This window comes from Oreochromis aureus, linkage group 18, assembly GCF_013358895.1.
Source record: "Oreochromis aureus strain Israel breed Guangdong linkage group 18, ZZ_aureus, whole genome shotgun sequence".
Taxonomy (NCBI): Eukaryota; Metazoa; Chordata; class Actinopteri; order Cichliformes; family Cichlidae; genus Oreochromis; species Oreochromis aureus.
The window spans coordinates 10,979,298-10,995,430 of NC_052959.1; the positions used below are offsets into that span (position 1 = coordinate 10,979,298).

Below are 16,133 nucleotides of genomic sequence, written 5' to 3' on the forward strand. Positions count from 1 at the left end.
AAAAGTAATTTAATTACAGTAACACGTTACTTAGTAACACATTACACCCAACACTGATGAAGACTATTATTTATTGTTATTTTGTTTTTTATGAGCCTGGTGTCATATCTATTTACGGGGTCCCTATACATGTACGTGTAAGCATGACTGGCCAGCATATAGTGAAGACAAAGAGCCTGTGTGTAAGTAATTTAAGCTGTACTTAAAAACATAATGGTTGATGGTTTTTATCACAGTCCTGGTGATTTTCCTTTGGTAAAAGGCCAAGATGGCTGCCAAGATTTGTTATGAGGATGACAAAGGTTATCATAGTGTGTATATATATTTATATATATAAAAAAATAAAACAGTTTTCTGGGTTGTCATGCGCCATGTATGTGAAAAAATATATTTATTCTATTTTTACAAGACTGAAAAATGTCCCTCATGTTAGAGTTTTATGCAGTTTTTCTCTCTTTTGTTTCACTAAGAACTCCACAACGTTGTCTTTTCAGTGATGATTTTCTTCCACTTCAGCTATACAGTATGCAAAGATACACTCAAAGGCTCCTCCAGCTTGATGTTTGTGGTGTGTGTCTGTGTATGCACTGCATTGTATAAGTTGGTAGTCACAAGGCTGAGCCTACAGTGTCTGGTTTGCTTGAAATTCACCCTACCCAGCAGCAGATGTACTCAGAGGAGTGGTGGTGACACTGCGGATATACAGTCACACCCATCTGTTGGTTTGGCAGCACACTCACTTGCTTTTATGAAATCCCAGGCATAACTCAGTCCTTTCTTATTGGCTAAAAATGGGCCAACTTGGTGAAACATGTGCTTTATAGCCGAAGCGTTTTCCAAGATGCTGTTTTATTAATTAATTAATTTTTTATTTGGTGTGTTTCAAAGGTGGTTGTAGATGAAAGTCGTTTATTCACTGCTGCCTTCAGGAAGTGAGGCGCTCTCTGTGCTCATGTACTAATCAGGTTGACATCAGCCTGACATGTACACATTTGCTAAGCAGGAAGTGTTGTCATAGCAACCATCTCAGATAGGTAAGAAAGGTAGCGCGCAGACCTAATTTCCCCTCGTTTCAGTAAATGTGTCAAGGCTTTCTGACTCTGATTCACCGCCGTGTCTCAGCCTTTGCTGACTCTGTCTGCTTGTTGTGTCAAGGACACACTGGTCCCTGAAGCTGTGTTCAAGCTGTAGAGATCCTATTATTGTGTTTGTCAGTCTGAGTGGAGGACACAGGTGACAGGCACAAAGGTAAAACTAGTGCCAAATACGGAGCATCTAACATCCATGTGAGAGGAGAAGCCACGGATTTCTTTACCTCTTTACCGCAGCTTTCTCCTCACAGTGACACAGCTCATATTTTCTTTAAAATAAGCCTTAATTAGCAGTGTAGACAATACTGACTCGAACAAAAAACAGGGTGTGCAATCAGACATGGAGCAGAAATGTTTATTTCAACATCAATAATACTGAATGAAGTCGATCTGTTTCTATTCAGCGACATATTTAAATATTTCTCTGTTCCAGTGTATAGAAGTATCAGAATTTATGTAAATTTTCAACTGTTCATGGATCTAATGTTTAAACCCTGAGGAAGGATAATGATTCACATCCCTTGCCCAAACTTATTGCCAATGTTTTATATACAGAAGTCATTTTAAATATCTTTTAGGTTTTCTTGGTATGTTTTTTTTCAAGTGTAAGAAATACACAGAAGCTCAGCAGCAAAGCATTCAGTCAGCAGTCATATAAAATTGTAGAAGGAGCAGTGATATAACTCACGCTACTGGAGATCCTCAGGTTCAAATCTGTCCTGGGCCATTTGCTGGATGTCATTCTCTACTGCCCTGTCCAAAATAAAGATGAAAACTCTTCAAAATAAACTTAAAAATAAAAACCTCATCTAAATTAAAACAAGAAACTTGAATTAGCATGTGTTTTGTTTTTTTGATAAATTGCCTAAATGGTTATTATTGATTTATGCCTCTGGCTTCAGACTCTTTGATTAATTGTCCAACACTTCTATCCTCAGAGACTGAAATCGCCAGATTACTTTATCATTTACATGCAGACTGAGTTGCACAATTTAGATTTTGCTTGACTCAATTTTTGCATTTGTTCCGGTAAAAACAGTGAAAACCACTTTAGGTTGTTTTTTACTGACTTTTGTTCTAATAAAGGAGATTTTAGGCAGTTACTTATGAGAGTCCTTGGTATGCCGTGACTGATGGTACCTGCAAAGCACTTTGGGCTTGTAATAACATGCCTCTGTAAGCCAAAACTAGATTTTGAACGGATATTTTTGTTGGTGTATGAAAGTCTGCACAAAACCAGCCTATGGTGAGAGTGATATAACACGTCAACTCAACAATGCCATCTTGAGTCTGTTTCTTTTCCTTATAGCTTCAGGTTAAAGTTTTGTTTTCTTTAACTCTTGAGCAATACCTTAAAACTGATGCTGTAAGTGCACACATTGACATATGAGTCCTTTTTGTGTTGAGGTTGGTGAGCAGGCCTCAGTTTGTTGCCAGTACATAGCTGTTCATCCCGATCTCTGATTGGACAGGAGAGGGGAAGCAGATAAGATAGGTGTGTTTGGAGTGTAAACTATGTCCAAGGTTGAAGTTCCTTGTAACCTCACTTTAATGTGAGGTTAAATTTGTAGCTGTCCCACAAAGTGTAAAGGTTAGTTGATGGGCTGGGGAGCTCATTGCTCTGCAGTATTTGGGAGGAACCGGGGGGGCGGGGGGGACTCTTTATGCAGTTAATCAAAGACTCCAATAACTGAGTCATTGGACAATGTTTGAGTTTTAACACTGGTCATGTAGAGTTCAAATGGTTGGTTAATTATTTAAATAGTTGTTCATCCTACAAAAGAGAGTTGCCAAAACCAATAATTGCATAATTATAAGGGTTAAAAGCTTCTAGCGTCCTAGATTTGAGGATTGCTTTCTCAGTAGGCCTTTTTCATACAGTGGGAAAAGCACAGGTGATGGCATTAATGGTGGCTTTGTACTACACTGCTACAGTGTCTCAATACTAAAACCAAGACATTGAAACTGAAGCAATTAAATGCATTTGGGCCATTATTAATGAGCAATTTCCACATATGTTATTAGTCAATCACATGGGAGCAATATAATAAATTTAGGCATGTAGACACGGTAAACACAGCCTGCTGAAGTTCAACTGAGCATCAGAATGAGGGAAAAAAGGTGACTTAAGTGACTTTGAATGTAATGTGGTTGTTGGTGTCAGACAGGCTGGCCTGAGTATTTCAGAAACTGCTGAGCTGATGGGATTTTCCCACATAACCATCTCTAGGGTTTACAGGGTCCTAAAATATCCAGTGAGCAGCAGTTTTCTGGGTGAAAATGCCTTGTTGATGCCACAGGAGAATGGGCAGACTGCTTTGAGTTGATAGGAAAGCACAACTGACTCTAAGCACAAATCACATGGAACCTTGAAGCTGATGGGCTACAACAGCAGAACACCACACCAGCTACCACTCCTGTCAACTAAGAAACTAAGGCTACAATTTAGACAAGCTTATCAAAACTGTACATGTTTTCATATGTGATGACTTAATTTCTGCTGCAACATTCACATAGTAGGATCTAGGGCTGTGCGATATGACCAAAATCTCATATCCCGATATTAAGACATCTATCGTCCGATAACGATATAAATCACAAAAATGTAACATTTTCTGTAAATTCTGTGAATGTCGGGCAGCTCGACTTGCGTGAAGTGTTTCCAGCTGGGCGTCGCGTACCTGGAGTCCAGTGTTTTAACTGATGCATGAAACGATACATTTTTAGACATAGGTTGTAACGGCCGCCATTTTCTTTGTGAGTATTTATTACACAGCGTGCTGCGGGGAAAAGCCTGTTCTAACGTTTGAGTCTAAGGTTTATTTTTTAGCACCTGACGGCTCTTTTTTGCTTCTCATCCGTAAATACTCTGCATCTTTCACGTGATTCAGTTTATTTTGAAAAGTCTCAACAGGATCTTGAGCTTTATTGTGAAAGGTTTATGTGGAAAATAAACAAGCGGACACGAGGTGGTTTTACCGTCGTTGTTGCTAACGACAACGCATAAAAGCAAGCGCTTGTCCGTCTGTAGTGTGGTTATATTAAATATAAGAGAAAGAGAGAACTTTAGGAAATTAATATAGCCACTACAGTGACCATCAAAATAATGAAAAAATATTGCCGTAAACAGTTTATTTTGCGACACCACGAAACAAACGATAGCGTAAAATGAAACGATAGACGTTTTTCTATCGTCATCCGATATATATCGTTATATCGAACAGCCCTAGTAGGATCACAGTTAGATGTAAGAAACATGAAAGCATCCATCCCTCCTGCAGGACATCTATCAGTGGTGTGGCAGTGAGAGTAACCGTTTCGAGCGGCTGAAGGCCTCCGAGGTCACCATCGACATCAGAGATAATGAGAGGAACGGCAGAGCCAAAGTGCATATGGTGGAGGAGGAGGACGAGCCGGATCCCATCATACAGGTCAGACACGCACATTCCTCACTTGTCTCCCTCTTCTAGCAAATGTCACCACACTTTAACCTCAGAGGTGATCACTCGAGAGCAGGAGCTTTAAGTGCAATTAATGCATTCGACTGCCACGGAGTTAGTCAGTGTGGGAACGACACTTGTGCCCCGTCGTTCCCACGGGGCACAATGCTGGCCTTTGTAAGTGATGCTCATATGCCAGCTCTGTGCCAGGGCAGCTTTGTAAACACTTCCTTTACAACAAGATGGCTAAACTCTAGAGATGCCTAATGAGATAGAGAGAGTTAGGGGAGGGCTGGTTTAACGAGCATACTTTCAGATTCTTTTTATCTGAATAAAGCTGTGTTTATATTTGCACTAAAAAGCATTTAATCAGTGCTAATGATGATAAACCTTTAGTGATTACTGCCTTTGCTTGTTGTTTAGGTTCTAGGACCAAAAACCTCCATCGCCCCCAGTACTCCGGATGACGACAAGGTGGAGACTTCCAACAGGAAGAAGGCTGCCCTCTACATGGTGAGAAACACAAGTGACAGTCAAAGAAATGTAAACACCCTGGCTTTGATACAAGGGTGGAAAGATTTCATAGCGAAAAAGAAATTTCATCTTATAATTATAAAAAAAACCAAAAACTGAATCAGTATCTGATGGGGCCTATTTCCCTTCTTTTTTTAGATCTCAGATGCATCTGGCTCTATGAAGGTGACATCTGTGGCTCCATCCAGTCCCTTCAAACAGGCCATGCTGTCTCCAGAGGAGTGCTACATCCTGGACAATGGGGTGGACAAGACCATCTTTGTATGGAAAGGTGCAGCAAAACATTTCCTTTTTTCTTCTTCTTTTTGCACAAATTCTAACAAAGGGATACAGCAAAAATACAACGGTAAAGCCGGCATATACTTAGTAACTCAGACAAAAGAAAATACATTTGTAAATCCCACAGTGCAGCTAACCATAAAGGCAAATCTCTGTATGACTTGCAGATCCAGGTACTTCCTGCAGGTGGCGAAACGTCTCTCTTTAAGCAGTTCTTTTCCGACTGGAGGGATAAGGATGAGACCACAGGTCCCGGTAAGGCCTACACTATTGGCCGCATAGCCAAAGTGAAGCAGGTTCCCTTTGATGCCTCCACCCTACACACAAACAAAGCCATGGCGGCGCAGCACGGCATGGTGGACGATGGCAAGGGCAAAGTCCAGGTAGGAGGGTGTTAAAAAGTGAAACAATCACACAGATAAACACAATTGTGAGGTTTTATTTTTTTAAAAAGATTGGGGTCTGGTGTTCTAGATCTGGCGTGTTGAGGATGGTGCAAATGTGCCCGTGGATCCCTCCGCCTATGGTCACTTCTATGGGGGAGACTGTTACCTCATCCTCTACAGCTACAGACAGGGATCACGGGAGCAGCACATCATATACACATGGTGGGTAAAACAGCAAAACATGTATAAAGCATATAATCTCTTTAAATTAGTATGAAGTAAAAGCTGTGGCAGAGTGTGCCACACCCTGTCTAAGATCTCTCTCTCTCTCTATCTCACACACTCACACAGAAACGCACGAGTTAATAACATGTTTCAGACTGTGTTGGTGCTACTGTGTCAGGCAGGGGCTGAAGTGCACGCAAGATGAACTGGCCGCTTCCTCACAGTGAAGCTGGATGACTCAATGGGAGGAGCCCCAGTTCAGGTTAGAACCTGACCCACTAGACACCTCAACATCACATGCACGAAACAAGTCTGTGTAATCACAGAAAGACCCTGTAATGGAAACATTAGACCTTTGACTTAGAAATGTTAAAGAAACAACAGTTATTGTATTAGCGTCATTTTTTTCTTCCTAAATGACTGACATGAACAGATAAAGGTGATATGAGATCCTTCATTGAGTAAGAGCTTATGGCTAAGGTCTCAAACTAACCTTAATGGGTACATATAACGTTTATCTTTCTTTGAATCTGCTCATCACACTTCCCACATAACTAGTACGCATCATTTTTAACTCATGGGCTGTGTAACAAAGACTAAAACAAATATTGTCTGCCTGTCTCCTTCAAATGTATTAACTATTACAGAGGATTTAGTGTGGCTGATGAAAACTAATTGCCTCATAAAGATCCCATAAGAAAGAAAAAAAACATCCCCCAGGATAACCAGCAGAGGGCAGTGTTTCTATATTTTTTATTTTGATCGCATCCAAACTGCAGCACGTTTCAGGAATTGCATTAAAACGTGGGTAAACCTTGACCCTCAGTTAGTGCTAGTTATACATCAAACTCTCAGCAATACTGGAGACATTAAGACATTTCTGAGATGTTTTGAGCTGATTTTCTCACACGACCATGCCAACACAACTGATATTTTTGGGTATTTTCTAAAAAAAACAAATTTATTTGAAATATTAGATAATAATCATCATGCAATATTGCTATTTAGTTAAAATATTTCACATTTTATTTAAGTTGTGTTGCATTTGTCTGTGGTATAAAAATCACTTAGCTTAAACTCAATTATAGTAAATATCAAGTAGGGCTGCCACGATTAGTCGACTATCAAAATCGTCGACGACTAATTTAATAGTCGACGCGTCGTTTGAAGCTTTGTAATAACCCAAAAGACGCAGGAATTAAGTAGTAGAATTTAAGAGTGTAATAACGGACTGAAACAGAAGATGGCAGCACTGCATGTACAAGGATGCCTGCTGCCGTTAAACCCAGAAGAAGAAGGAGGCCCTGCTCAGTTTCCAACAATGGCGGCAGCTAGTTAGTTTTAATATTACTCTTATTATTCTTTCTGGGTCACAAAATAAACGTTTAACATAGTTTCAGGCGAGAATGTAGCTGTGTAAACCTCAAATATCTGCTCAGTTTATCAAGACACCACATGTTCTCAAAAGTGCTCCGACGTTTTCGGAGACGTCTGTTACCCACCAGCTCGATAGCTAGCTGGGGTTTATGGCTCACTAGAGCAGTTGAGAACACCGGACTCCCGGCAAATCGTTTTCAAACCCACCGCTCTCTTTCGCTACTCAGGTTAAACGTGATATGTAAGTCACTTAGATAACTTAAAAATGTTATTGTTTGGCTTTTTTTTAGTATTTTATTTGTTCCTGAGTAAATCGGTTTGGCTGAGATTAAAGTTATAGTTTTTACACAGCTGAATAAACGTCAAATAGACAACTGATTATCAGAAGTGTGAGATGCTCGAGAATATATTCCGGTGCCCTGTTATATTTTAGATAGCAAGGAGCAGACGGCTGAGTTTATTAAACTTCACCTAAACAATCTGCAGATTTCATTAAAATTTAATAAAATATCGTCTTGTCTTTATTTTTAGTTAGCACATACTTTAAACACTTAAAGCTGTAAGCTAATGATAGTTATATAAGAGCAGATGCATGCTGGTGCAATAAGCTGGACGTTTTACGTCCAATGGATGCTTGGTTTTGGTAAGCCTAAAAGCAAAATCTGTAGCTAATCTGGAATAGCTAGATTAGTCATTGCCTTTGCTGGTGAATTTTGTTAATACCCAAGCTCCACCCACCCACAGGTGAGAGTGACACAGGGTCAGGAGCCTCCCCACCTGATGAGCATCTTCAGGTCTGATTATGATTACACTTAAAGAGCTGATGCATCTCATTAATCAGTGGCCCAAAGAGGCCGTGTTTCACTTCCTGTCCAAACAAATGAAGCATGAATTAAATGTTACGTGTAGCTAAAGTCTGTTGTGTATTCTTCTCTCACAGCTGACTTCTGGTCTGCTCTGGGAGGCAGACATCAAAGAGTCTGCCGAGCGGGATCAGACCCCCACGTCTCTTTGGCTGCTCCAACAAAACAGGAAGACTCAGTGTAAGTCAGGGAGAAGAATGCAGCTCAAACTTTTTTTTATTAGAGTGTAGATGTCACATCTGGCTAAAGATCAGGCATAACATTATGACCATCTCCTAATATTGTGTTGGTCTCCCTTTTGCTCCCCAAAAAAGCCCTGATTGGTCTAGGCTTGACCCCTGAAGGTGTGCTGTGGTATCTGGCATCAAGATGTTAGCAACAGATTTAAGTTGTCTAAGTTGGGAGGTGGGGCCTCCATAAATCAGACTTGTTTGTCCAGCATATCCTACAGGATTAATATCTGGATAATTTGGAGTCAGCATCTCAAACTTGCTGTTGTGCTCCTCAAACCATTCCTGAACCATTCCTGCTTTGTGGCAGGGTGCATTATCCTGCTGAAAGAGGCCACTGCCATCAGGGAGTACCGTTTCCATGAAAGGGTGCACATGGTCTGCAACAATACTTAAGAAGGTAGTACGTGTCAAAGTGACATCCACATGGATGGCAGGACCCAAGGTTTCCCAGCAGAGCATTGCCCAAATATCACACTTTCTCCAACAGCTTGCCTTCTTCCCATAGTGCATCATGCTGCCAGGTGTTCCCAGGTAAGTGATGCACACGCACGTGGCCATCCACATGAGGTAAAAGAAAACATGATTCACCAGACCAGATCACCTTCTCGCATTGCTCTGTGGTCCATTTCTGATGCTCACGAGTCCATTGTTGGTGCTTTAGGCAGTGGACAGTATTCAGCATGGACACCCTGACTGGTGTGCAGTTATGCAGCCCTGTACACAACAAACTGTGATGCTCCTTGTATTCTGACACGGTTCTATCAGAACCAGCATGAACTTTTTTGGGCAATTTGAGCTACAGTAGCTTATCTGTTGGATTAGACCATAAGTCCCTGTCGCTGGTTCACCACTGGTCCTTTCTTGGATCACTTTTGATAGATACTGATGACTGCAGACCGAGAACGCCCCACAAGAGCTGCAGTGTTGGAGATGCTCTGAATCTGTCTGGCCATCCTAATATGGCCCTCATCAAACTCACTCAAATCCTCACACCTGCCCATTTTTCCAGCTTCGAACACATCGGCTTTGAAGACAAATGCCGTTTCTCAACATGCGTACTTGTGCGTACTTGCGTTCTCGTGATACGTCATCAGTCGGAGACCAAGTACTGTTCCAATTCGAAGTACGCATCAAACCGAGAACGTGAAAAAGTCCCGGATGTGTTCTCGCTCCGCCCGTTTTATTGACCATGCATCGGTGGTGACTTGTGTGGAATTGGTACAGCTAAATATCCCAGAATGCATTTCGTCCGAAACTCAGACAAAGGCCGGCTGCATCCTTCGGAGGACCCGGCCTTCGCGGTCTACGTGGGCCGGGTCCTTTGAAGACCGAGAAGGCCGGAAGTGCGAGGCTGTGAAATGGGACGGTCTAGCCTTCAGATTTGCGTCACCGCTGTGTCGGTGGAGTTTAATAAACTCGGCCGTCTGCTCCTTGCTATCTAAAATATAACAGGACACTGGCGTAAATTCTCGACCGTCTCACACTTCTGTTTAATCAGTTTTCTTTTTGACGTTTATTCAGCTGTGTGAAAATCCCGGAGGAACCCACCCGATGGATTAATAAAGTTTTATTTAATCTAATAATTTAATAACTTTGATCTCAGCCAACCCGATTTACTCACGAACAAATAAAACACCGAAATAAGGCAAACAATTACATTTTTAAGTTATCCAAGTGACTTATATATCATGTTTAACCTGAGTAGCGAAAGAGCGGGGTCTGAAAACGATGAAGCCGGAGTCCGCTGCTCTCGCCGCTCGAGCGACCATTGAATCCCCGGTTTGCTATCGAGCGGATGGGTAACAGACGTCTCCAAAACGTCGGCGCACTTTTTGCAAATATGCGATGTCTTGATAAACCAAGCAGATATTTGTAATCTACACAGCCACTTTCTCGCCTGAAAATATGTTAAAAGTTTATTTTGTGACCCAGAAAGATTAATAAGACTAATTTTAAAACTTAGTAGCGGACGCCATTGTTGGCAGCTGAAATTTGGCTGGACCGCGCTATGAATTCTGGGATATGGTGGGCCACGAAGGACACACCAACCCATCCTTCAAATTCGGGAAATGAAGGACGCATTTGTCGGCTGCATTTGAAGGAGTCGACGAATTGGGACAGCCTTCGTCGCCGGGCTGTGACGTAATCGGCCTTCAAATGCGGCCTCCGGAGGATGCAGCCGACGTTTTGGGACACAGCTGCCGTTTCTCAATTCTCAAGTACGTGAGTACGTACTGGCGTTCTCGGCCAGTACGTACTCGCCGAGAACGCGAGTACGTACTCACGTGCTTGAGAATTGAGAAACGGCAAAAATGTTCACTTGCTCCCTAATATATCCCACCCACTAACAGCTGCCACAATGAAGAGATAATCAGTGTTATTCACTTCACCTGTCAGTACTCTTAATGTTATGCCTGATCAGTGTATAGTGTTAATTTGGTAAGGACTGTGACATTTGAATGCACCTAAACCTGCACGCAGTCAGTCTGAGCTTCCTTTTGTCCCATCTCTCAGGTGGAAGAAGTTCCTGGAGACTTCACTCAGTCAGATCTGGCCACTGATGATGTAATGCTCCTGGACACCTGGGATCAGGTGAGATGACCTTTCTGGCATGTGTGAAATGTCACTTTCAGAACTTTTGTAGGACATACTTTTAAAATTCTGACTTTTGAAATCTCTCCTGTCTCTAGGTCTTCATTTGGATTGGCAAAGATGCCAATGACGTGGAAAAGGAAGGAGCTCCCAAAATAGGTTTGTTACATTACAACTGAAAAAAAGTTAAAGATAATTTCCAAAGCACACGCAAGATACTGTTTGACAGCATCTTGCATGTGAAACAGAATCAGTAAACTTATTGTGCTTAAGTATTTTAAGTTTCAAATCAAAAACCAAAAACCTTAAGATCAGAGGTAAACACCACCTCTCTTCATATTCTCATCCTCCATCTCTCCACCTGTCCCTTCCCCTCTCTTCCTTCTTGTTGTGCAGCAAAAGAATATGTGGACTCGGATCCCTCCGGTCGCAAAGGAATTGCCATCACCACCATCAAACAGGGAGCAGAGCCTCCAACTTTCACTGGCTGGTTCCAGGCTTGGGATCCCAAGATGTGGGACACAGATCCATTGGACCGAATCCGTGCCCGCTTCTGAACACAGAACTCCAGGCTCTCCGTCTATGTCTGACTCCTTACCTATCCTGCAGTCCCTAATGCTGTTTTTGTTCATTTTTATTTCAATCCCCAAGTGCCAAAAACCAATGGTATCGCCGTTATCACCCTAATAGCTGCCTCGGCAACAGTGCAGCGCACTGGGCTTCATAAACAGGAATAAATCACATCTGCATGCAAACGATGGCTTCTGCTAGCAGTTATGTTTAATTGGTCAAAATGGTTGATTGATCATGTCCAAAAGCCTGTCACCTTTACATGTTTAGCAAATACCCACTGAGGTCTCTAATAGAAAAATAAAATACGAAAGCCATTTAGGCAGCTGGACAAATCCTCTGTTTCTGTTTTTTTACTGTTCTACATGTGTGTTCAGAAGGAGCCATTCTCTCATGCTTTCTTTACAGTTTCTGTATCAAAACAGCTTACTTCTTTACTACACATAAATGCATGGTGTTTTATCATTGATAATGGAAAGTTGTACACTTGCTATGAGTTGCATGGAGCTGTTTGGGGGGGGGGGGAATCTGTGCTCATGAATTTAAGAGTCACACAATGGTATGTGTATTGTTATGGAATAAATATATATTCTTAGTGCTTATTTTCTGATTATATTGTTTTATGTATTTTAATAATAAAGGCATGTAAATGGCCTGTATTTATATAGCGCTTTTCTAGTCGCTAGGGACCCCAAAGCACTTTACATATCCAGTCATTCACACACACATTCGAGCCGAGCCGAGGCTCGAACCTACAACCTTCCGATTACAAGGCGAACTCCCAACTCTTGAGCCACAATCGCCCCGTATAAAGCAAGGCCAGCTGTGAGAGAGAACTAGGTCAGAGGGTGACAGGTCGCCTTAGCAACAGAGGCATATTAATAAAATACAGGAAACCAGACAGAAAAAGCGGAACTAAGTAACACAGAAGGAGTTGTTTTTATTGAAACTATGTGTGACGTGTAAAGGACCAAAATAACACCTATATGATACACATTTTTGGCTTCTAATGCCAGAGATCTGCAAAATGGCTTTGGGCTGTGCATGTCTCTCTCTCTTCCGGAAGATGATTGAATAAATAATTATAAACACTTTGAAAACTGAGTCGTGTTCTCTCTATTCAGTAAAAGAATAATAAAGAACTAGATTTAATACTTGGTGCCAAAACCCAGGATTCTTTTACGGCTGAGAGGACAAATTCGGCTTAAGGTGAAATCGTAAAAGCGAACGGAGAGCCGGCTCAACAATACAAAGGTAAGCACAGCCTGTTAAATCCAAGTGTGTGTATTGGATGAATTCTAAATTGTCTGTTCGCTGAGTTGATGATCTTCACTGTTAAACTGGCTCAGTAGTGTTGAAACATTAGAACAAGAGACTTTTGCTAAGAACTGCAGGTTGATGTTTAAGTCTGCTGCAAAGTTATTTTAAGTGTCTGTGCAAAGTTGTCTTCACATGTTGCCGTGGAAGTATAATAAATTTTGCAAGTGTCAAGTGCTGAGTATATAACTATATGAAGCTGTTCAGTTTGTGTGCGTGGCTGAGGGTGCATTCTTTTTATATTAAAAGTGAGTAGAATTACAGAGGGTACAATATATAGAGTAAACATATATAAATAAAACCATGTTGTTGTTGTTTTTACATTAGTAATTCCTTTTGTGCATAATTTTATATTGTTGTTAATAATAAATTAATTAAAGTAACAAAAAAACCTGAAGAGCTGGTTGGGAGCCGAAAGAGCCGGTTCTCTAAAAAGAGCCGGAAATCCCATCACTACTTTGGCGGCCGAATCTGGCCACTGGCCCTTACGTTTGACACCCCTGCTCTACATGTAATGTGAAGACTTAATTACAAATTATAAGCAATTAAATTGGCTCTTTTTTTGGAGGGGCAGCGAAAGTCTGATCTACTGGCTCTAGGAACCAGGAACATTTTGTGACAGTTTTGTTTTATTTTTTAACTGCCGAACATTAGTTAGCTTAAACCTTTGAGTATGTCACGTGCCCAGAAATATCTGAACTTACAGAACACAGTTAAGTATTGTGCAGCCGCCTATTTATATCTGTTCCTACCTTGGACTAAGAATAGGTTAGTGGGGACAATGTGTCGAAGGCTCCAAACATGAGATGGGACCTCACAAACCTTCCTTTAAATAGCCCTGTACCCACACAACAGGGACGCTATTACAGGCATTCAATCAGTAGCGGTTTTTGATACGGGCGACACAGGCGGTTGCCCGGGGCGGCATCGTGGTGGGGGCGGCATCACGGATATCAGCAAAAAAAAATAAAATAATTTTTTGCCCGTACTCATGCTGCCCCGACGTCAGCCAGCGCATATTGGGAATGTCATAGGCACCAATCGGTTTTCTATCACCCATTTGCGGGAGTACAGGCGCCCTCCGTTTGCGAGGTGCGCCTGCTGTTTGCCGCACAGGGAGGAGAGGGCGGGGCGGCGGGGGATTCTCTGGTTGGCTGGAGCAGCATCTAATAACCAACTCGCAAAATAAAAGTAAATAAAAACAAAATAACAAACACGAAAACACCAGACATCACGATACAGATTTATAATTTGCACCGATGTTTTTTTCGAAATTCTGTACGCGAAAAGTGAGCGCGAGAGCCCTCGGTGCGCCTGCTTGCTGCTGAAGTCAAAGTAAACTTTATTATCATCTCCGCTACCAACAGTCCAGTATATAGAGAGACGAGACGACGAGGCTCTAGGCTCTAGCAGTGCAAGTAAACAAACAATAAATATAAGAAGAGTAAGAAAATAAATATACACTTTAGGACTAGGGGTAAAGGGATCAATAACAATTTAAAATTTATATTTTACAGTTTGATGATTTAAAGTCTCGAACACAACCTGTCGAAAGGGGAGGGGGGCGTACTACTTCCAAGCACATTTCATTCATAATGTTGTAAATCCAAGCCCATTAAGTATTCATGATTTGAATCCTGGGTTGTGCAAATCCCAGAAATACACCTTAGACAAAGCGAATCTGTGAACTAAGGTGTAGGTCTGTTAGGTTATGTTGTGGTGATCCTCGGGTTGAGGGATGGGTGTTCATCCAGAGGGAGTGTTCGCCCAGGGCGCCAAACAGGCTAGGACCGCCACTGCATTCAATGACACAGTAACCTGCATTACTAGCCTCTAATGCAATGCGGTGGCGCTCCACAGATCTTCCCCCTGATCTTAGCTGGCTGTTGAGGGATAAAGCTGAGCGCTATTCGGTCATGTGATTCCTGTGTTTTTTCCCCTCCTCCTCCTAAGTTGAAAGGCAGGAGCAGAGCGGTGGGGGCCCAGCTTGCCTTCCTACTTGCAGTGGATGCATCGCTTTCTTCTAGTGATGGGTAGATGAGGCCTCGTGAAGCGTTTCAGCACATTCCCCAAACTGTATCGATACTGTGTCGACACAGTGTTGCTGTTTTGCTCCATACTGACACCTGCTGGACCTTAAATATCATTCCAGGCAACTTACTTGAGACTCACAACAGTCACTGATTCGATGACCTAGTCATACTTGTATACACTGCAAGGTATTGTACTTTCCATGGAATCATTTTATATCTTTTACATTGCAAATATTGTAGACATCTTTAAAATATATTGTGAATGACATTAAGTGAAAATTAAAATGAAAGTATTGTGAATGTAATATTACCCATTTAAATGTAATTGACTCAGAGTTTATTATAAATTTCTATTCAGAAAAATAAGTTTATCCAATGTTTTTGCATTCAGTCCATTGCGTTTTTTTGGACACCATTTCCCCCAGCGTTGGAAAACTCACAGGCACAGATGAAGCTGGGGTACACAAAAACTGTAAAGCCAGGTGGAAAAGGTTCTGATAAGATGTCTTCCTATTCCCCCAGTACGTTAAAGGATCCTCTGATCTTGGAATGTTCCTCTCCGACACTCTCCACAATACTAAGGGGTTGGCAGTCCTTTATAATAAAACTCAGGACTGCCTGGTCCAGAATAGTCTTCCTAGATGCTTGATTTCAAAATAATAAAACACATATTAATAAAAAAAAATGATGATAAAGCTGTTCAGTGTCAATATAGACCGACCTGTGTTCATTCTCGGTGTGTTTGTCTCCTCACTTTCATGTTTGGCTCTGTAATGTCTAAACACTGAGGAGGTGCTTTTGTTTGTGTAAGAAAGCGCCGCAGAACAGATTCGACATTTAACCTGCAAATGAAATAAATAATTTACACTGCAAATCACATTGCTGTTCTTCCTATTCTGATAGATTACACTGAAACAAAGACAGACAAACTATTACCTTATTTGCAGTTAAAAGATCAAAATGATCCCACACAGCAGAAACATTTCTTTTTCTTTTGGGCTCCATTTTGTTATGGAGAGATGTGTAAATTTTTTTTATCTTTGCGAGAGTAATTTTGTGTTTTTTTGGTGGCGACTCGTTCCGTTGGCAGATGCGGTACCTTTTAAACACAGTTTGGCGCGTTGGCAATGAGCAGCAGCTGTATCGATCACGTGACTTTTTCTTAAAGCGACGCACGCACCGATCTAGGTTTT

General features: G+C 41.6%; 1 pseudogene; it reads left to right on the forward strand.

Moving 5' to 3' along the window:
- Positions 1-143: 143 nt before the first annotated feature.
- Positions 144-11,925, forward strand: LOC120432733 (annotated as a pseudogene).
- The last annotated feature ends 4,208 nt before the right edge of the window (positions 11,926-16,133 follow it).